We start from the raw sequence: 9,161 nt of genomic DNA, 5'->3' as shown, positions 1-9,161 counted from the left end.
AATCCTAAAGGAAATTGTAACCTGTTATCTTCCAGTTCGCAGCAAGACGTTATCAAGTGTCATTTATTAGATTAACCCACTTTAAAGCGATTTCTGCATCAATTACCTGTTGCAGTCCTGTGAAACTCCTCTTTGATAGATTTGTGCCCAGGAAACAACACAACAATCTCAAAGAGAGCGTGGCACAGTTTCCTGCACATGTACAGCACCATTCCAATGTTCTCTGCATCCACTATGTTATATATGGATATAAAAAAAATATATGTAAGTATAAATAAACATAACAGTATACATACAAATAAATATGGATATGTGGAAAAATCCTCTCCCGACGTAAATTGAAATCCCTACGAATTAATGCAGCCTCTTCAACTACGATCCTGTATAAAAAGACATGCCAGTCCCTGTCTGCATGATGAAATGTGCAATAAATTAATGTATAGAAATTTTCTAGACGATTATAAAAAACGATACGTGCATTTTCTATTTGAAAATCAATTGACAATTCTTCCCACCCAGCACTAGACGTCATTTGGACGTCTTCTTTTTGGCTTAATCAAGGCGGCCCGTCCTGACCGTCTTTTAGCCCAAAAATCGACATTGAAAATTGGTCTTTTTATGGTCCGTCTAAATTTGGTCCAAATAAGGGCAAAAATCGACGTCTAACTTTGGTCTTTTTTTGGTCCGTCGAAATTTGGTCGAAATTAGCCCAAAAATCGACGTCGAACATTTGTCTTTTTTTGGTCCATCTAAGTTTGGTCAAACTATTTCTTAAGATATAATATAACTAGTTCAACAATGTGGCTAAATCATACAAATATTTATATAATGAGCCGATATGCTTATAAGGGAAACAGTAATATTACATTTAAAATATCAATAAAAATACAATCTAAAAAATGCTGGGTTGTTTGTTTAACCCAACAGCTGGGTTGAGCCTGTTGGGTCATTTTGTTGGGTTATTTTCATAGTGTTGGGTAATTTTTTACCCAAACGCTGGGTTACCATTCGGGTCTAATTGAGTGAAAGTTGAGAGAGTAAACCCCTCCCACTGCTCGACGCATCAGACAAACTTTACCTTCGCGGGCATTTTGATCCACCACATCTCGGAAAGCTGTTATTCGGAGAATAAAAGTTATGTTTTACGATATTTTAATCTATAAAACTATTAATGTACATCAAAAAAATGCAAAAGTATGCAAAGTTCGGCTGTTCTCATTAGGTTTGAAAAGTAACGTTACAATCTAGCTTCGTTAGCTAGTCTGTAACGTTATGCCCACAAGACGTCTGTACTTTAATTTAACTTCATTTTAAGAAAAAATTCATTTTAATGTATTCAATATTATATTATTTCTCTCAAAATAAGACAACTGACAAAAAGTACAACAAAATATTTATTGGATGTCACATTAAATACAAACTAACAAAACATTTTAAGAACATTTGTAAATGTATAATAACTTAAATTTACATGATGCCAGCCAGATCGCCCAGGGGCATGTTTCAGGTGGTCTCCCACGGCTTTGCCTATTATGTGGTCCGTGGACTTGCTGTCCCACTTTTTGACGGCTTCTACAATAACAAAGAAAAAGGCATGTAGGCCTATTGTTTTCAGTTTTTTACTCAAAATAAATAATTAGTGAGTCCAAGATGATCCAGTTCGCATGTAGCCTATGAAATGCCTCGATGAACGGTTTCAGTTAAAAGTAGGCCTACCGCGCCTTCCGTCCAATCACAATAAGCCGTTTTGTTACTTTCATGCTTTGTTATTTTAAGAAACACTGTCTCGTCTTTGAAATTTAACGGGCAATTCAAACAATATGCCATTTTGGCTGCATATCTTACGCAAAAAATATGTTCCAAAAGAACTTCAGGAAGGTGGCCGATCAGACAAAGTGTTTCACTATTAAATAACAAATATCTGCAGACAACTGCGGCTCCCAAAGTTATTTAGTGAGATGAAAGGGCGTAGATTTGGTTTGAACATTGGGGGGGGGTTGAACGTCCCAGATAGCACACGAACATCACGGAGACGTCTATTTGATGTGTGTGTTTACATCTGGAAGACATATTTTTTTAGAGTGTTTGCTCATCTGCAATACGTCTTTAGGACGTTTCCTGTTAGAAGATGTCTTTAAGATGTAATGATTTAGAATGCATGTTAAACTGACATCTTATAGATGTCTATCAGATGTTAGTAAACAGCAGATACTTTCCAGACGAAGTGATCTTTAACAGAGATCTTGCAGACGTACGTGTGCTATCTGGGGTTGTATGCTGCCTGTTATTTTATTTTTATTTTTTAATGTGTATTGTTATTGGATAATGTATTTCTATCTATCTATCTATCTATCTATCTATCTATCTATCTATCTATCTATCTATCTATCTATCTATCTATCTATCTATATCTATCTGCTATGTTTACCTCGAATCTGTTAAAAAAAACTTGTTAAGAGCTTATACACCTCATAACGTTATGAAATTCGTGTATAATCTTCATAGATAAAATTCTAACATAGAAGAGATTATAAAAAGAAAGAAATTAAGTATTGAAAGCGCCAGTAGGCGGCAGCGATTCACTGTTTTAATGAGTGAGACACTTAAATTATTCATTCATCCAATTTGTTAAAAAGTCAGATTATTTTAGGAAGAAAACAAACATCAATGTGAATACTTTTGTCATTGATAATTACAGACACTATTGAAAAATGAACTAGCAAAACAGATGGCTGCTTTGGTAACTTATTATACTGATAGTTATAGCTAAATACATTGCAATGGATTAGCTAGCTAATATATATGGTATGTACTTAGATATTATTACACAATATTCTCATACCTCATTCTCAGTAAATGCTTTATTATTTTGTGCATCCCTCTCTGACCAGCAGTTAAATATAGTCCGCTGTGAAGCGCTTCTCTTCATTTTTGGCGTACGTTAAATTACCCGTGTGCTCTCCCATACAAACACCACTCGCGTTGTTTTGGTGAAAGTGCGACTCATTGGTTTGGCGTTACCAATCGATTCAATGGAGGGGGAGAATTTTTTGTCTAATTTGATTAGGAACAAAATTATTTTCACAAAATAAAGTAATTCTACATATGTTTTATTTGATCTAATATGATTTTCATGTTGAAATATTGGAGGGGTTGTAACTGATGGATTTGAATATTGGGGGGGTTACCTCCCCCCCATCCCCCCCATCCCCCCCATAAACTACGCCCCTGGTAAGATGCATGGAGGATCTTTCAGACACCTTAATAAATACGTTTGGAAGGAGCAGTGCTATTGTGCCGATTTTTTGTGAGGTAAGGTTCAGAGATTAAATGTAAAACATTTTGTCTTTATTTATGTAAATGTAAAGTAAAAAGTATGCACTATCATCATTAAACAAAACTAAATATTTGTACAAGACAAGTGTGGAATTAATGTGAAAAAATTAAACACTGAACTCCCCAATCAGTACAATGCAGGAATAAACTAGAATTTAATATACTTAACGTAGTGTTAGAAAAAAATATTTTGATTCGACGTAGCATAAACAATGAAAATAGATGGGCATTAAAAATAGGAACGTTTTTTTTTAACGAATATTGAAATGTAAAATATTTTTTAAAAATTAATTGTACTCCTAAACTAAAATCTCCAGTAGGTGGCGGCAAATCACGTGTAAAGATTGAGTGAGTCATTCATTCGAATAATAAGTCTTAATTAATGCTTCATCTCTTTATCTGTGTCTTCTTCTAAAACTTTTTTATATATTTATTTATGTATGACATTTTAACATGAAAATGATTTTTCTGTATTTTCTATCCGTTTTGTGCACTCGATCAGCTTGCAATCATTTTAGTTTTTTGACTCTACATACACGGTTTGCATGTTATTTGCGTCACTGAGAATTTACTTTAAAAACTGCTTGTGCTAAAAGAGGATTTAATTCGTTTTAATAACATTTGAATTGTTACTACATTGGGTAACATGAATTGCTAAGTCAAAGTGTATTTATTATTATTAAACTGTTAATATTTACTTAATGTTCGATAATAATACATCAACAAATGTTAATTTATGTCAAAACTTAAAATGTGAAAAGTATTAACAATAAACCGAATTAAGGAAAGCTGTAAAACATATTAAGTTGCGCTGTTTTTAACATTAATAAAGACCTTATTTTAAAATTCTTAGTATTAAAAGGCAGTGGCTTTCAACCAACGCCAAATAAAGTTTCAGAATATGTTTTCACAAACTCGTCCGAGACAGGGGTTGAGGCTACGCGCAGCTGGTGACTGTGAATTTAATTTAATTTCGCAATACATTGTGGACAATTGTCTGTGTTGAACAGTGGCGGATCTAGGAATTTTTGAAAGCAAGGTCCACATTGTTAATGTTCAGCCAACTCCTTCTGAAGCTTCGGTATAATATTCGGTGTAAATTAATTACTAACGAAGCTTCGAAGCTCAAAATATGGTATTCGGTTTAGCCCTACCGCTCAGCGTTCTGCCCCAAATACAACCGCATGAACGTCTACACCACAAATACAATCCGGTCGAATGCGTTTCAACTAATTCTGGAAGTGGTAGAAAGTCGACAAGCTCAAAGCATTTCACACCCCATTTACACCTGTATTTAACGTCGTCCACTTGTGATCCTATCGACCAAAACGCATATCAGGTGTAGGCTACAGAGGCCCTGAGATGACAGGGGCACCCGGGGCCAACAAGATTTAAACAGTGCCTCTCTGGTCTCACCCCTAGATTTGCCAGTGGTGTTGCTTATTTATGCCCTTCCATTTACTTTTTTCAAAGCACATTATATCCATAATTAGTTTTCAAATATTTGTGAAATCGGTTTATTACGGAATACGGATATCTCAGGTGAATTCTTGTCACGTTACATAGCCCTCGCAGACACCCTTTTCCCAAAAAAACGGATCTAGGTGAACCACAACAATGAGCTGTTTTGGTTCCAAATTTTGCCGAAATGTGTCAAGTTTGCATCCCTGAAATTGCATTGTGGCAGACTTGTTAATTGTCCATGATTCAACCTCTTGCCTTTTCTAATCGGTTATGATATCCTTATTCATAGTCCATTCTTCATGGTTTGTTAACATCATTATGAATTCCATAAAACACACTAAAATAGTAGAAGATACCTGAAGATATTCAAGTCTGTATGCTCGAACGCTTGAAATGAGATTTAAAACTTTGCTATAATTTTGCAGCAGGTTTGATGGTTTAAGGATGAAAGGAGAATAAAGTTTCTTACCGTTAAAAAGAACATTGAGTAATGTTGTTGTGTTACAGTCAATCACCATCAGCATTTACTGGTTTCATGGAAGTCCTAGTGTAGTAACACATCCATTAATGTATGCCTAGACACCTTACAGCACAAAATACATTCTAACAGTTTTTCAATAATAAAATTACAATAACTGCCAATTATTAAGTATTATAAAATGTATATGTGATAATTTTCTCAAAATCTAATAAAATCTTGTGCATATAATGTAATTAAAAACACTATGAAAATAACATTATAAGTTAACTGACCAAAAGCACTGTCACGGTGTTGTAATTGTAATACCTTTCAGAGCTTATGGCCTAATGGGCAGTGTCCAGACAAATGGCGCAGTTGCGCTTTGTGCAACCTGAGTTTGAGTCCTGCCCCGTGGTTCTATCCCAATCCCGCCCCCTCTCACCCCCACATTGCTTCCGGTATTTCCCTTCCACTACCCCATCTCATTAAAATTGCAAAATGCCCCAAAAATATATAAAAACATTTTTATAATGGCTTTTTAACACAAAAAAATTATCTTTCAGTCTGCCACATATGCTTTTATATGCAGGGGCATTTGGGTATGTACAAACTATGTATTGCGGTTTCTTTGACACTACATAATTGTATGTAATTTAAAATTGTTGTCTCTCCTTTGGGACAAATTGAAAACTCACATCATAATCAGGTAGGTAGCCAACTAATTTTATGTAACAAGTTGATTATCTTACCATGTCCAGGAGTAGAGGTGTAGTGTCTTCTGTCACTTCTATGGCTTGATTTGTGACTGGAAGTGCTGGAGCGCTACCTTCTCGGGCTGGAATGTCCTGTAACACCGAAACATTTTTTTTTAAATATAACCCTTTCAGTCTGCCAAATCATTTTATATACAGCAACATCGGCATAGATATTTACACACAATGTATCACTGTTTCTTTGACAGTACATTAAGTGTATGCATTTTTAGTGTCGTCTTTCTGTTTCCATTTGGGATAAATAGAAAACTCACTTCACAGCCAGGTAGCCAACTAATTTTATAGAAAAGTTGATTATCTTACCATGTCCAGGAGTAGAGGTGTAGTGTCTTTTGTCACCACCGTGACTTAAATGGTGACCGGAAGCACTGGAGCACTCCCTTCTTGGGCTTGAATCTCCTGTAACACCAATTTTTTGTTTTAAATATACTTCTTTCAGTCTGCCACATATCCTTTTATATCCAGCAGCATCTGCAATGATATGTACACTCTATAGGTGCTTCTCGATTCTTTTTGTGCATCCCAATTTCCTTTCCTCGCTTCCTTTTTTTCACGTCTTAACCTTCAGGATGCCAGGAAAGGGAGCAAGGAAAAGACAGGAGGACGGAAGAAATAAAAGATGTGAAATGGCATATGCTTAATCTCTCTAGCCTCACTTCAAAGCGTTGTCCCATTAATAATGACTATAGACATTGCACATTGAAAATATACAAAATAAAGTTAAATACATACATTAGGCAGATGTCATAATCCTCACTACATTAAAATAAGAAAATGCTTAAAAGTGGTCCAAAATGTATACAAGGTGTGTCAAATGTATGTTATACACAAGGCCGTAACCAGGGTTTGAAAATTAGTGAGGTCCAAAGTAAGGTGTTAAGAATTGTGCTATAATAACACCCACAAATGCACTCCTAAACTTCAAAATAGACAGACATGTTGATGATTGCGAAAGTTTTTTTATTCAAAATAATGTTTTACATTTCACAGACGTGTGTGTGTGTGTGTGTATATATATATATGTGTGCCATCTGAAAATTTCTTCTAGAGTGGTCATTTTTATCAAGCTTGTATATTTAAGTTCAGTCATTTATATATATATATATATATATATATATATATATATATATATATATATATATATATATATATATATATATATATACAAGTAGACAGATAGATAGATACACTGTATGAATATGAGGTACCGTATAAGTAACCTTAGGTAAGTTAGCAGTTCCAAAATAGTTTTTGTTAATAGTTGGTATGTGTGACGAGACCACAGTCATTTAGAAATACATTACAAAAACACAGTGAAAATAAAGTAGCATTTTGAGGGTTAAGGTCTGTTACCATGGTAAATTTGCGCGCAACGAGCACAGTAGCCTATGACTGACAGGACTGGAAAGTTCGTTTTTTTTTAGGTGAGGGAATTTTTATTTTATAACAAGTTATAAAAACGTTAGAATAATGACACCGATATAAAACTTGACAACATCTCATTTGACCGTAAATACTGAATGAGGAAAAAGCTTTTTTGATAGTCAACCGCTTTCACGCACGTCTGTCAAAATAAAAGTCTAGCGTCAGAAAAAAACAGAATTACGTTTGTTGTTTCTTTGAATGCACACTCCGCAACCCACTCAAAACGTTTTTGCGACCCACCAGTTGAAAACACTGCTTTAATTTATGTTTTTTGATGACTTAAGGTTAACTAAAGAGCATGAGACGTCATCCTGCTGGTCAGTAACGTTATTTGGCAATGGCATAGCCTATTTCATTCTGTAACAAACATATTTGTATTATGCTATTGTTTTTGTTGGTGTTAATCATTTCTTTCAGATATTAACGATGATCACTGCGTTTGTCTTACCAATGGTGGTATCTTCCTGTCAGCAATTAAGTTACAGTTTGTCTGTAAGCTTTTTTTTATTAATGTACAATGTTGCCAGATATTGCTATGAAAAACAAGCAATTTCAAAAAGAAAGAAAAAGATATCCGAAATAAGTTCAAAGCTTGTGTTTTGTGAATAAGATTAATATATCACTAACACTAACGTTCAACTTTACACTTTATAAACGTCCCAAGACTCCCAAAGTGTCACAATAAATTGGAAAAACGAGTAAAAAAACACGTATAATAGGTGCATCTGGCAACAAATGGAGGCATACCCGCGCTCTCACTCAACGCGCTCTCAAGCCCCGTTCACTGCGCTAGCTTCTCGCAGCAACATGATGAATTGCAAACACTCATATGATATGGGGTGGTTTAAATGGCAAAATAATCATTCAGAGAGCTTGACATTTTATTTTTGAATATAAAAAAATGACCGAGGTCCGGACCTCGGTGACCTCATAGCTGGCTACGGCCGTGGTTATACATAAATATGAACTTTATTAATATATTAACTATATGAATATTAACTACAGTCTGAAATAGGTCTACATCAATAATAATATAATGCTTATTTATATTTAAGCATGTTTGAATAGCATCTGAAGATGTGACTATGTGCAGGGGGAGGAGAATTTATATGCTTGTCAGACTTGGTTGATAAAACTTACCATGTCTAGCAGTAGATGTGAAGTGGCTTGATTGGTGACTACAAGCACTGGAGCTCTCCCTTCTTGGACTGTAATGTCCTTTAACACCAACAAAACATGTTAAAAAAATGTAAATACCTCTTGCAGTCTGCCACATATCCTTTTATATGCAGCAGCATCTGCATGGATATGTACACTATGTGTCACTGTTTCTTTGAAAGTGTATGTATTTTTAAAAGTGTCGTCTTTCTGTTTCCCTTTGGGATAAATTGAAAACTCACATTACAGTCAGGTAGGTAGCCAACAAGTTTACCTAAAAAGTTGATTATATATTTTTTAAGATATATTTATCTTAAATAAATGATATGCCTTAAATGGATAGGACAGTGGAGAACATAGAGGAACATATTGGATAGAAACAGGGTAGTGGGACCAGCAAAAGACATCAAACCTGGGTTGGACTGCAAGTGCACTGGCACTTAATTTCGGCCCACTAACCACAAGGCTATTGGCACCGACACAAGTTGATTACAGTTGTGTTCAAAATCATTCAACCCCCACTGAAATTGATTGTTTTGGTCGGT

The 9,161-nt window shown here is 35.0% G+C and overlaps 1 long non-coding RNA gene across 1 annotated transcript; it reads right to left on the bottom strand.

The window, feature by feature from the left end:
* Positions 1–1,480: 1,480 nt before the first annotated feature.
* LOC130429080 (uncharacterized) lies at positions 1,481–7,929 on the bottom strand. Its single transcript, XR_008907534.1, has 5 exons — positions 7,907–7,929; positions 6,337–6,432; positions 6,010–6,105; positions 5,270–5,344; positions 1,481–1,572 (listed from the first exon to the last, which is right to left on the bottom strand). It is a non-coding gene; the product is annotated as an uncharacterized LOC130429080 (long non-coding RNA).
* Between the last annotated feature and the right edge of the window lie 1,232 nt (positions 7,930–9,161).

The sequence above is a fragment of the Triplophysa dalaica genome, chromosome 9 (genome assembly GCF_015846415.1).
Source record: "Triplophysa dalaica isolate WHDGS20190420 chromosome 9, ASM1584641v1, whole genome shotgun sequence".
NCBI classification, from domain to species: Eukaryota; Metazoa; Chordata; class Actinopteri; order Cypriniformes; family Nemacheilidae; genus Triplophysa; species Triplophysa dalaica.
Note: the sequence above shows the minus strand (reverse complement) of the source record. Positions and strands in the feature narration are given on the sequence as shown.